A 14,356-nucleotide genomic window follows, 5' to 3' on the forward strand; every position below is an offset into this window, starting at 1 on the left:
AAACGTTTCAGATCTACAATGGTGGTATACATAATATTTGTGCTTTTCTTGCAATATTTATTATTAGTCAGATGTGCCAAGATGAACATGCTACCTAAAACCTTGGCTCTAAAACTTGCTTGCTCATCTGGGGTAATATTACTTTTGCGCACCCAAACTTCTGTTTTAAGAAGCAAATATTTAGCCTACGGTTAAGCAATGACATTTGTAAAATAATGAGTCTGTAATTTCTAGGTTGTGCTCTATGGCCCTTCTTGTAAAAATATATAATAATAAAAGCAGTAACTCTCCACCACACACAAAAAGAAAAAGCTGATAGCATCAAAATGTTTAAGAATCAAAGGAACCCACCATTCAATGTTTTTGTGTGATTCTAAAAAAAAAAATGCAGGAAATACTCAAATAATTCATTTTTGGTCAGATAACCAATTAAGTCTTTTACCTTCATGTCAATTGCAAGATGTCATCTAAATTTCATGCAATCAGTATGAACTACAGAGGCCTGAACTACTTTATTGAATGTGTGATAAAATATTACTCCTAGAACTATTTTGGAGATGTATAATCTATAATCAACTCGCATAATACAGCTGAATCCAAATAATGAAGCAATTATTTCAACAGGAGAGGAGTTGTATTTTTTTGCATTTTCCAGGTCTATAGAATTCCCTTTGAAATGCAAGAATGAAATTATGAGAATTGTGCATGGCATTCAAAGTGCGGCTGCACCATATATTTGTATTAAGACATAATAATGTTGACAACTTTCCTAATGATCCTTCACACAGTATGCTTTTTTCACAGCTTCTGTTCACTGGGTCGATGTTTCATTGAGCTCCATCATAACTCCTAGATTTGTTTGTTTGACTATTACATCTTTTCAAATCTGCATCCATAATTTTTAGACAGGTTAAAATATAAAACTAAAGATTATAATAAATGTTCATAGATAACATATCAAACAAGTACTAAACCATCAAATAAAAATAACGCTCTTTCAACTGGCACTGCTTAGAATTTGAGACTTTATATGTAATCAAAACCCATAACAAACAAATCATAGCAAGCAAATGTGGAGACAGCTTGTGGGCCACAAGGAGGCTTCCAGTGAAACATTTGCTCCCTGCTGGTTGCTTGGATGCTGGGAAAGAATCCTGGATCATGTAGACCTTGGTTTGATTCAGCAAAACACTTTTGAGGTTAAGGTGGCAAGGTGCATCTGGAATCAGTACAGTCCCTTAGCTTCCATCCTGAATCTGCATTGTATTGCAGAGTTTATACCATTTTAATTAATAGTACCTTTACTGCTGAAAGTATGAAAAAAGGTCACACATCAATCCTGTTATTAGCCATCGTAGGTGCTTAGATTGGGCAGGCTTGATCATGACCTTCTGCACTCTAATTGTATCACTATTTCCCTTGTTTTGAATGGCACTGGAGAAGTGTGATGGGCTGGACTTAGGAAACTTGGATTCAACTGGTCACCCAGACATGAAGCTCATTAGGGGTTTTTGGCAGATCAATAATTTGGCCAAACCCAGAGGTGTTCAAGGATGAAATAGGATAACCTCACATCAATTGCCCTGAGCTCGCAGGTGGTGCAGGTGGTGAAAAGTAATATTTTATCTGGTTTTGGCATTTATATGTCATTGCATAAATATCTCCTAATCAACTGTCATCTGAGAAGTTCACAACTTAAAAAAACAAAAATCTTACTACATACAAAGCTAAATCAATCACAGCAGCATAAAATCCAGCCAAGGGTGAAAAACAGTTCAAAGCCTAAACAGCAATAGAACCATAGTTGTTTAACAGCATCGGAAAGTATAGCAGGTCTTCACCAGGTTTCAAAAAGTTCATAATGTAGGTTCTGGGCGAGCTTCTCAGGGGAGAGTGTTCCATAAAATGGGTGCCAGAGCTGCAAAGACACATACTATAAGAACAGTCCACCTAAACCACAAAGCATTGTTAGCACTCCATCTCTTTTTTAATCAGTTTTATTTATGTATTTTAAAAAACCTTCTTACATTTATATTCCAGGTTGGCATTGGCTACCACCCCAACCTCAGCACTGGCACTGCTTCTCACTGGCACTGAGAAGAAGAAAGTTGGCCCTGGGCAAAGGGAAGACCTGCAGGGCCAGCCCAGTGCCCTTGAATAGAGGAATTTGAGTCTCATGAATGCACAGTCATCCACCTGCCCATCCACTTTCCTTCCTCCAGGCCCCTGTTCTCTCCCGTCCTCATTACTCTCCCTACAAGAGCTGAAGCATTGCAGTGTTTCACGTCTCCCTGCAGAGGGAAGCTGCTGTTCCCTCTCTGCTCGGGTGAATTGCTCCTCAAAGCGGCAGCAGGCATGCCCTTCTAGCCATTCTTTCTGCTTGGAGCTTAAATGTTAGCTCACGGCAAGGTAGCTGACACTCCCAAATGCCTCTTCTTTTTAGGCCTGCTTGGAAGGAAGCCTTTTGATCTGCAGTCCAGAAGCTTTGTATCACAGTGTGGTACGTTGGCTTGACAGCCATGGACAGAAAGTCTCTACAGAGGGTGGTGAACACAGCACATGATATCATGGGCTGTCCCCTGAGCCCACTAGATGACATCGCAAGGGATCGTTGCCTTAGGAGAGTGAGGAAAATTCTCAGGGATGATTCACACCCCGGCCAGCACCTCTTTAATCTTCTACCCTCGGGCAAGAGATATAGAAGTACCAACAGGCTAAAAAACACATTTCTATCCATGGGCTGTTAGGCTGCTGAACGGAAAATAATATAGTGCAACTGACTTTCAGGGTTGGTGTGTTGTGCGACAAGCACACAGAATGCAATGAGATTGAGTGTTTGTGGGGGGGAGGGAGGCTCAGTTAATTTCATTGTACACAGGTTGTACATTGACAATAAAGGTAGTATTATTTGCACTTTGTCAGTAGAAAACATTAAGCAAGTGAACAGGCAGTACAGCAACCTTAGTTTTTATGGAAGAGGTTAATTTGCATTACTGCTGCTTAGAGGGAGCAGGGAGACACATCAACATCCAACTAAGGTAAAGGGACCCCTGACCATTAGGTCCAGTCGTGGCCGACTCTGGGGTTGCGGCGCTCATCTCGCTTTATTGGCCGAGGGAGCCGGCGTACAGCTTCCGGGTCATGTGGCCAGCATGACTAAGCCGCTTCTGGCGAACCAGAGCAGCGCACAGAAACGCCATTTACCTTCCTGCCAGAGCAGTACCTATTTATCTACTTGCACTTTGACGTGCTTTCGAACTGCTAGGTTGGCAGGAGCAGGGACCGAGCAACAGGAGCTCACCCCGTTGTGGGGATTCGAACCGCCGACCTTCTGATCGGCCAGTCCTAGGCTCTGTGGTTTAACCCACAACGCCACCCGTGTCCCTTAACATCCAACTACCGGTAATTAATTTAAACCACTGGCTGAAAGTACTCTGTTGCTGAATCTTTGTGCTAGCTTCTGTGGATGATTTTGCCTCTCTAAAGTGAGCAGCTTTACCCTCAAAGCAGAGATTCTTTTGGTTTTGGTTTCTTGCTTTGCTCTTCATTTTCCCTCATAATCTTTTTGGAGGTTGGAGGAATAAAGTTTGCCCGCTCTATTTGAAACAGGCTCGCTTGGTAGGCTGTCCTACCCTGCTACCCTGAGGAGATACAGTCCAAGAGTTAATAACTGGGTCTTCTGTAATGTAATCAAAGCAGATCTTAAGTATTTTTGTTCTTTTAAAAAATCCACCATTTATTGATGCTACTGCATCAAATTTGTGTGAGACATAATTGCTGGTTATGTGTTGTTTGCCGTTCTTGAACCCCAACCTGTACTTCCCAGCTCCACCATCAAAATAAAAAAAGAAGAAAAAGCAGCCTTTCTAGAAACTTCACAAGTCCATTTCAAAGTGTTTTCCCTATTCATCAATTTTGGCAGTGAGGATTTGGCAGATGCCAATACATAACCTATGAAACTGCATTTTGCTCAGTCAAGCCACCTGGCCCCACACTGTCTAGTCTCTGAATTATGGCCACTCCTCAGTTCCGCTTTTAAACTTGTTCACAATCTGAAGTTAGGGGTGAGCAGTGAAGTGGCCAAGCTTGCTGATTATGACACCAGATTGCTCAGGGCAGTTAAAACTAAAAAAGAACATGATGAACTCTCAGGGTTCTCTCCAAACTGGGTGAATGAGCATTAAAATGGGAAATCTGGTTCAATGTATTCTAGTGTAAAGTAATGCACATTGGGACAAAATACACACATACACTAATGGGATCTGAACTGGTGATGAGTGACCAGGAACAAAAGTTTGGGGCTGTAGTGAATAGCACAATTAAGATGGCAGCTGTGAAAAGGGATAATTCTGTGTTAGCAAGAATGAGAAAAGGGGTTGAAAATAAAGCTTACACAAGGCTATGTTTCACCAACACTTGAAATACTGCATACAGTTCTGGTGGCCACAACTCTTCAAGGATATTGTATTGCTGGCAGATATCTAGAAAGAGGCGTAAAAACCTAACTCTGTCATCCTTACTCTTTAATCTCACGTTCCCAGAGGCCTGGGTGGCAGAGGCCAAGACATGCCATATGAAGCTGCCTTTTGCCGAGTTAAACCGACCTTTAATAATAACCAAGTCCCTGAAAGGGAGCCAGCAGGCTTGGTAGGTTGGAATTGGCTCCACTTGATGTTTGAATTCCTCTGATTCCATCCAGAACAAACAGTGTCTTAAAACTGATTTGCTTTGTTGTGATGCTCATTACTATACAGTCCTTGTTTACTTTTCATATTTACGCACATTACAAAAGCATGCATTACAACCAGTTACAGGAAAACTCAGTAGCACATTGCTGTGATTCACAGCTGCAATATTGTTTTATTTTCAGTTTTATTGCTTATATTGTTTGTGTGTACATATGTATATTTCATTCTTACAAGGCAGTAATTTAAACATAAAACTGTGTTTTATTTATGTATTTACTCAAAACTCTGGAAAAATTAAAGTTAAAAAGTAAAATAAAGTAAAAAAGGGGCAGGTGAAAGCGAGAGTGAAGTTGTAAATCTTGCTTTATGTTTGGGTTGTATTCAGCTTAATTTGCCAGGAAGCTGCACCCGGCGTTTGTTAAATGTTTGCCTTTACATTTTCTAACAGATGGAACATGAGCATTATCAGTGTTTCTACTAAACAGCAAATGGCACTGCAACGTAAACACAACATTGCAAGAGGTTGGTCTTACATTAGCATCTTTACAATCTGGCGGATAGTTTGCACATTTAACGGCATCTTATTTTTAGACCAACTGCTCCTGCATTTCCACATATTGATAGGGGGCATTACTGACGCTTCTGTACCAGAACTTGCTTTTCAAACCATGCCTAATGTCTATTCCAAACTGAAACAGGAGACCCATTCTTTTCATTAAAAAATAAAATAAAATTTATTTTATTAATAAAATAACTCCAAGATTAAAGAGCATAAAGAAATATTGCTATAGCAGGTTGAAAGCAGCATAGGGTTGGGCATTCTCATTGACCTTATTTATTTATTTATTTAGGTCTGTCTTTGACCATGATTCTCCTATGTCTTTCGTCTCAAGGCATCCACAACTCTGGTATGAAAAAAAATATATACTCAGTAGCGACAAACATTAAATATGCTTTTAAATCAACCTTATTTCTATCCCACTTCCAAACCATCTCCATCTCACATGATTTTCTCTGATACATCTTAGCACAGGTTTCAAAAGTTTTACCTTCCAGTACAGAATATTCCGCCTGGGCAACAAGAGCAAGGGACAAGCAATGCCTCTTCTTCCCTTTCAGCTCATAAACTCTAAACTCCAGCTGACCTTTTCTGGTAACCGCCCAGTTATACTATTGCAATGTATTTAATCTGTGGCTGCCTTTGAAGGTGGTTCACAAACTACACCTAGTGCAGAATGTGGCTGCTAGATTGTTAAGTGAAATTAGAAGGTGTGAACATAGAACGCAGGCTCTGACCCAACTACACCTGCTGCAAATTTGTTTCCTAGCCCAATTCAAAGTACAGTCATACCTGTTGAATGTTTTGTCTCCCGAATGCCACAAACCCGGAAGTGAGTGTTCTGGTTTGTGAACATTCTTTGGAACCTAAATGTCCAGTGTGGGTTCTGCGACTTGCGATTGGCTGCAGGAGCTTCCTGCAGCCAATCAGAAGCTGCACCTTGGTTTCCGAACGTTTTGGAAGTCTAACGGACTTCTGGAACGGATTCCGTTCGACTTCTGAGATATGACTGTACGGGTTTTGACCTTTAAAGCCCTATACAGATAACTTGCAACTTTTAACTTGTGCACATTCAGCTTTAAGTGTTTGGCAAAAAAAAAAAAAAAAGTGGAAAGGAGACGGACATCTGGGAAAAAAAACTTTGGCAATTCCACCCACCATTGAACCCAATGTGTTTTGACTAGGCACAATTTTGGCTTTGGAACATAACCCCCCACATGCGTGATGTCACAAACACTAGACTTTTTGCTATTTATTTATTTATTCATTTATTCATTCATTCCAATGATTTTCAGACCACCTTTCAGCCAAAGGCTTCCATTTCTTCATGTGAGAACCTATTGCAATAATTTACAGTGGTACCTTGGTTTTCGAACAGCTTAGTTCCCGAACAACTCGGAGCCTGAATGCTGCAAACCCGGAAGTAGGCGTTCTGGTTTTCAAACTTTGCCCTGGAAGCCGAACGTGCTCCTGAGCTTCCATTTCACTGTTGCACCGCTCAGTTGAGTCCCCCATCGTAATTAAAGCCTCTTTTCCTCCCGCTTCTGCCCTTGTGCTGCTCATTTGAGACTCCCCTGTCGTAATTAAAACCTTCTGTTTCTGAATGCAGTCTTCTGAGGTTATTTGGTACTTTTGTTTTTGCGTTTTTGTTTGTGTGGCTTTTTCATTTTCATGACTGGCTTGTTTTTCGTTTTATGATTGACTGTGTAAATGCGGAAATGGATAAAAGCCACTCATCCAAACAATGACTAGCATCAGCGCAGGTAAGAAAATTTTTTAATTTTAATTTTTATTATCTACAATACTGTCTTATTTATTTTATAGTACAGAACTTTGATTATTGCTTTCATTTTATGGATCAATAGTTTTGTTAGATAGTAAAATTCATGTTAAATTGCTGTTTCAGGCGTTGTTTTTTAAAGTCTTGAATGGATTAATCCATTTTGCATTACTTTCTATGGGAAAGTGCACCTTGGTTTTGGAACGCTTTGGTTTTGGAACAGACTTCCGGAACGGATTAAGTTTGAGAACCAAAGTACCACGATATCAAATGGAATGACTTTGTGTCAGCCTTGTTAACAAAAGTCAAGAGTACTTGCTGTTGAAGAAACTGAAGAATTTGGGCATTTGAGTGCATTGATAAACTATTAGAAAATATTTAAAGATGAAAGTAGGCATAATTTGCCACAGCTTATGTATGAGAACCCTGGCCAGGATCCAAAGGGTGCTTTAGGCGTACCCAAGTACCTTGTGGCATTTGACCTAAGACATTTTGCAAACTGTTTTCTTTTTCCATTTCCAAAGCAAGCAATGGGAGGATGAAGTGGGGAGAAAGAGAAGAAGAAGAAGAAAAAGAAAAAGAAGAAGAGTTTGGATTTGATATCCTGCTTTATCACTCCCCTAAGGAGTCTCAAAGCAGCTAACATTCTCCTTTCCCTTCCTCCCCCACAACAAACACCCTGTGAGGTGAGTGGGGCTGAGAGACTTCAAAGAAGTGTGACTGGCCCAAGGTCACCCAGCAGCTGCATGTGGAGGAGCGGGGAATCAAACCCGGTTCACCAGATTGCGAGTCCACCGCTCTTAACCACTACACCACACTGGCTGCTTGCCTGGGGATTGGGTCCAAAGTTCTCTTGCATGTGTGGAATTAGTCATGTAGCTCTTTATTTCCTGGTCACTAATCATCACTCCCTCTAATTCCAGTTTTAGTTCCATTGATTAGGTAACCCTCACAAGAGGTAAATATCAGCAAGCCTGGGGGAATGCCAGTGTTCAAAAGCAACTGCGTGTGCTTCGTGGCCACATAATGCTAACTGTTGTGGGGGAATGGAATAGAGAAGTTAGAATGGCTGCTTACCCAGTCTCGAGGTGGGCAACTGTTGCGGCCCCATCTTGGCAGGCTCTGCCCACCCCAGGGAGCAATGTTGGCTCAGCGGCTGGCATTTGTGGAAATTCCCTGGCCAGCCGATTGGGTTGGCAGACTTTGCCACCACCTGATATTTGAATTCTGGCCAATCCGGCCTCGCTGGGTGGGCAGGGCTTGGGAGCAGACCAGATGGGCCCATCCCCAGCCTATAAAAGCCAGCTGTGCCCAACCTGGGGACTGCAGTCAGCCAAAGAACACCCCTCCCTCTCGCCCTATTCAGTAATGCTGTGCATTTTGTATGCCAACTTTTTCTTCCCTCGGGCATTGCGTAATGGTTGCCAAATATGGAGCCAGGGAAAAAATTGTTGCAAACAGATTGGCCCCCTTTGAAGGTTTTGCCTTCCCCACAGCCATAGTCACAACTTTGGCAGATAAGGCATTGGGTGGAATACTTTTCATCTAACCTCAGGAGAAGGATTGAAGCAGCGCATCACCCACCTGCCCCAAAACAGTGCAATAACAGGGTACCCCATTAGAGGGGTCCAGTTGGAAGTCTCTGTCCAAAAGCCAAGGTGTGCGGCTGATGGGCCACAGAGCTTCCTTCAGTGGCTTGAGAGGGCTCTCAGTGTAGTAATATTTACATGTGTATTAGGATAATATCAAACTTACAAAAGAATGTATGGGTTAGGGTATTTTTCATGTATGTTCATATTTCTTTCTCTACACATTTCTGTGCATTTTTCTTTTTCTTTTCTTCTTCTTCTTTGTATCACTTTATTTCTTTATAATTGAAAACTTTTCAATAAAATATTAATATAAAAAAACCACACATGCCAGTGTGAGTTAAGCCAGCATAAAGTTATACATATCCCTGATAGAAGGAAAGGAAGCCTTTTAAAAAGTGCTCTTTGCAGGGTTGCCAGGTCATGTGACCAAGCAGACTGAGTTTCCAATACTGTACAACCTTAATCCCCTCTCTCTGGTCCCTCCGCCACCCGAATGCTCCCACTTTTAGATTTACACTATCCTTGAATTAGCAAAAAAACCCCTGCATCCTAAACTGCTGATATCCACGGATCTTGCCATAGGTTTATCTCCTAAACACATGTTGTATCTCTACATACCATCCTTGCACTAAGATGCATAAGATTAATTTTGTTCACTGAACTAAAAACGGGAGGGGGGGAGGGATTATACCATTTGTCAAAGTGGAGGGGCAACCTAAGTTTGTATCTGGATTGATATTAGACAGCAGGAAATTATTCTTGCATTAGCCATTTAAAGCACATCTTGAAATCTGAATATGAAGAAGATTTATATCTAAATGCAATACTTTCTCTTGATATTTATGCAGCAGTTTTCCTGGCACAACAGCAATAGCTGTCTGTCGTATAAACTCTGCTATTTTATGAATTGTGTGCTCTAGGAGTTTCATTTTTATCCTTTCTGTACATATTGAGGCATTTATTACCATGTGTACCATATTTATTAAAATGACTACTTGATAGAAACCGAATTGCAAAAGTGTGTGATGTAACTATGTTATAGAATCCACAGAATCATAGAATTGTAGACTTGGAAAGGACCCCAAGAGTCCTCTTGTCTAACCCCTGCAATGCAGGAATCTCAATTAGATCATACATGATAGATGGCAATCCAACCTCTGCTTAAAAACCTCCAAGGATTATTCATTCGTTTCTCAAATTTATACCCCTTCCTCTGTGTAGGCATGGCTTCCAAAGACTGATTGAACCAAATATTTTGGCCAGTCAAACTGATGAGCTGGTGAACTGTTTGCTTGTTTCTTACATTGACGTTCAGAGATATGTGGCATCTGAAGGAGGTTCAATCTGCCCATAGTGGGCAGATCTACATCATGCATTTAAAGCTCATGACTTCTCCCAAAGAATACTGGGAATGGTAGTTTCCCCCTCCCAGAGCTACAACCTATAGTACCATTAACAAACTACAGTTCAAAAGATTCTTTTGGAGTAGTCATTTGCTTTAAATGCATGTTGGGTGTGATTTAAGTGTGTGGTGTGGATCTGCCCACAATCCTATCATCCATGAGTTTGTTTGTCTAATCCCCTAGTAAAGCCGTCCAAGGTGGTAGTCATGTGACTCATCACATTTTGCAGAGTTGTGTGAAGAAGTACTTTATTTTTTGTCCTGAATTCTTTGGGTGGCTCAGAGGTCAAATAACATGTTTTGTCATGTTTGTGTTGATTATATGTAATGTAAATAAATTTGAGACTTGTTTTTAGTAAAAAGCAATATGAAAGTCTAATAAATCTAATCAAGTTAGACTATTATGTAAATAACAACATCATGCTAAATAGACAGTTATCTGTTGTGATCCATTAGAACAATACACGTGCATGCAATCACTAGAAGTTAATTTGTTTCCTGCTTGGCAGCTTCCAAACTGAACCACTAAAGTCCATTGAGGGTGGGGTACTAGTTTAATGACGGAGCAGAAACTTTGTGTGCAAAAGATTCCAGGTGCAATCCTTGTCACCTCTGCATGACTGGTAGAGATCCGTCTGAAATCCTGGAGAACCACCTCCAGTCAGTGTGTAAACAGAGCTGAGCTAGAAGGACCAGTGATCTATAACTCATTAACAACAACAACAACCCACCCTTCATCCTAACATCCTGGGGTGGCTTACAACAATTTAAAATACAACATTAATAACAATTTAAAATGAGACAGCTTCTTGCGTCCCAGTTCAGGAGATCAGCCAAGAAACAAACCATAGAGGAATAACCTAGATCCTGTCCCAAGTTTGGTTCATGGACCATTTTGAATGGCAGCCAATGCTTTGTCACATAGTAAGCGAATCCAGAGTTGGGCAGGCATAACCTTTATTAGACTAACCAAAATGTCTCACAACAGGGGGAAAGCTTTCAAGTTCAGGAGAATTCAGACACTTGTTCCCTATCATAATAAAGACGTTTACCAACATGTCTGCCTTTGCTTTCAGCATCTCATGAAGTAGCCAACTGTGTACCCTCTGCCTCATGCCTCAGGCCCACTCACTCACCCACATAAAAACACACCCAAAGAGATAGTGCTCTGTGCAATCGCCTGTGGATCTTGAAAGGCAGCGTCTCTTTTTGGAACTCTAAGCCAACTGCCTGAGCCCAGTAGCTTAGTCCTTCTGTTCCAGTCAGGAAAGTCATCTTGACAGGAGATTCAACACTAAGCTATGGAGAGAGTGGGGAAGCCGGGGGGGGGGGGGTCTCCATGTAACAGAAACAACTGGTTGCTAATTCATGGCAGACACAGGCCTGTCTCCATGCTGACTAGAAGTTTGGCAAAGAAACTTATAGTTGTAAAGTTCATGGAGAAAGTTCTGCTCCCAAAGAGTCCAGTTTGGGCAGCCATCCCATAACTACTTAACTTGAGAGTAAGCCCATTAAACTCAGTGGAACTTTATTCTGAGCAGCCATGTATGGAACGGCAGTGTAAAATTGGCTATTATTAAACGGAAGCAATTTATCTCTTTTGTCTTATTATGCAAATAACCTTCCAAAATCGAGCTTAACATGCAATTTTTATCCAAGAATATTTTTGTGTGAAGCTATTCTGAAAAGATTTGTATCTTTATAATTAGGAAGGGCAAATATATTAAGAAGGATAAAAGGATAATTTTCTAATCTCCTGTTATGCAAATTAGTTTATAATTTTTATCATTTACTTCAGAACTGGAAGAACAATGGAGCTTTTGTTCACATGCAAGGGAGTCTCCATTGTCTGCTTGACATGGTGCAACTGAAAATTATCTCAAGGCAAGTATTATTAATGGCATGAAGAGACTGTAAATACATATCAATTAGCTACATGCACACATATTAACTAGTAAAAGAAAAGTTCATATTTTACACACTAACTTTAGCTCTTAACCTCTTAGCCCTTCAGTTTCCAAGAATGCAATTTCTACCCTTCTGTGTTCCATATTACAGAACTCTGTACTTATCTTAAAAGGTAAAGGTAAAGGTACCCCTGACCGTTAGGTCCAGTCGCAGACCACTCTGGGGTTGTGTGCTTATCTCGCTCTATAGGCTGAGGGAGCCGGCGTTTGTCTGCAGACAGCTTCCGGGTCATGCGGCCAGCATGACGAAGCCGCTTCTGGCGAACCAGAGCAGAGCTCAGAAACGCCGTTTACTTATCTTAGATGAAGCTTATTTCATTAGGGGTTTTCCCCTCAACATGTATTTCAAAATGTTAAGAATAAACCTCAACAATAATTGATATAGCATGTTCTACATGTATTGAGTATTGAAGTAAATTATTAGAAATCAAAAGAACAATATTGTTGGTGCGATCACAAAACATCCCCAGAGTGGATTATTATTATTATTTTCTCGTTTTCTCAAAATTAGCCAATACGAAGGAGGAGTTAAGCAAGAAAGGAACATAAAGGAGGTTTTCCCCTGCCGGATATACTATGAGGCATCCTGTTTGTTGGTTGAAGGAATGGATGACATCAGAGAATTCACATATTCTAGACTTAGAAGGTCATTACTATTTTTGGTTGGCACGCTTACTTATGGTATGAAAATGTGAAAGTTCATAAATGATTTACAAATCATATAATTGGGGGGGTGTACAATGTATAGGATAAATACAAGAATTTATTAGAGGTAAAAACACCACTTTAGCTCTCACCATTGGAACTATAGCGGTAAATAAAAAGAATATGATAGAAGGGTGGACAACTTACAGAAATTTATTAAAACAAGAGGGAGGAGAGTATAAATTAAAAGAATTAAAGGAATTATCAGGGAAATTAACAACATGGATACAATATCATCATTTGAATGAAGTATTTAAGAAAGGGTTTGGGGAACAAATGAGGGTTTGGGGAACAAATATCGCAACTGGAGAGAGACCTGTTGGAATGTAATGTAAAAGTGCTATCTAAAATGTATAAAATATTATTGGAATGGGAGACAAAGGATGAGCAAGTAAAATCCTCAGTGATACATTGGGCAATAGATATTGGTCATAATACAGACATGGAAGCATGGGAACAATTGTGGAATATGGATATAAAATTTACAGCATGCTATGGTCTAAGAGAAAATGATATGAAAATGAAAAAATGTATAAATCTAAATCAAATAAGTGTTGGAAATGTAAAGAGAACAAAGGTTCTTTTTATCATATTTGGTGATCTTGTGGTAAGGTTGAAGCTTACTGGGAAATAATATATAATGAATTGAAAAGGATGTTTACAATAATGCTTGTAAAAAAACCCCAGAAGCTTTTCTTTTGGGAATTATAGGGACAGAACTACCTAAACTGTATAGAATCTTATTCATGTATGCTACTACAGCGCCAAGAATGTTACTCACCCCAAAATGGAAAGAAGTCCCAGCAAAGGAAGAATGGATACAAAAACTTGTGGAATATGCAGAAATGGCAAAACTTACTGGAAGAATAAGAAATCAAGATAACTTTTTATATATATATAAAAATGGAAATGGTTTGTTGAATATTTACAGATAAACTGTAAACAGATAAGAACATTGGCAGGAGTATTGTAATAACTTGCAGTTTTATAAGAGTATATATTTAAAGTCGATGAATAAATGAGCAAATTAAGTTAATTTGGATATGCGGAAGTTATTAAAAATAAATTTAAGGGATTGCAGAAAGAGGCGGAAGGAAGACAATTTTTGAAATGTTAAAATGATTGTCAAATCAGTGAAATATATAAACCTGAAAAGCATAATTAAATTTCTTTTTTAGAAAAGTAAGTGCTCACTCTTCTTCAAGAAGGCCTTCTCAGTAACTGATAGTAAATAATGCCATGTTATGGGGGGGGGGGGCATTTTCACTTATTTCCAGGGTGCACCTATCTGTATATGTATGCATTTCTGTTGGATGAGTGATTTCAGCAGGATACAGCTGACAACAGACATGACTGATAAACATGGCTTGCTTTGAGCTGGGCCCTTTTAAATGGAGAGACTCCTCTCATGGAAGGTGGAGCTGGCTTCTGAGCTAGAGCTCAGCTCCTGTTCAAGGCTCAGACTGAGGATGGCTAGCTATCATTGAGTCGCATCTGAACTCTGCTCTTGTGGAGTCTCCAAACTGAGATCTGTATGGAACTGTCTAGGGTGCTGCTGAAGCCTCACTTCACATCTGCATTGCAGAGTCGGTTGCTTAAAGCAGAACAGGTGCTCACCAGTCACATCTGCTGCCAGTTACCTGATGATGGGACTCTGGTACCA

General features: G+C 40.1%; 1 long non-coding RNA gene across 1 annotated transcript; it reads left to right on the top strand.

Annotated features, from left to right (window-relative positions):
- The first annotated feature begins 969 nt into the window (after window positions 1-969).
- LOC308475915 lies at window positions 970-13,738 on the top strand. The gene is made up of 4 exons (XR_013985528.1): window positions 970-3,402; window positions 5,540-7,010; window positions 11,820-11,905; window positions 12,500-13,738. It is a non-coding gene; the product is annotated as an uncharacterized lncRNA (long non-coding RNA).
- Window positions 13,739-14,356: the final 618 nt, after the last annotated feature.

The sequence above is a fragment of the Podarcis pityusensis genome (assembly GCF_964106645.2).
Source record: "Podarcis pityusensis genome assembly, chromosome: 4".
NCBI lineage: Eukaryota > Metazoa > Chordata > Lepidosauria > Squamata > Lacertidae > Podarcis > Podarcis pityusensis.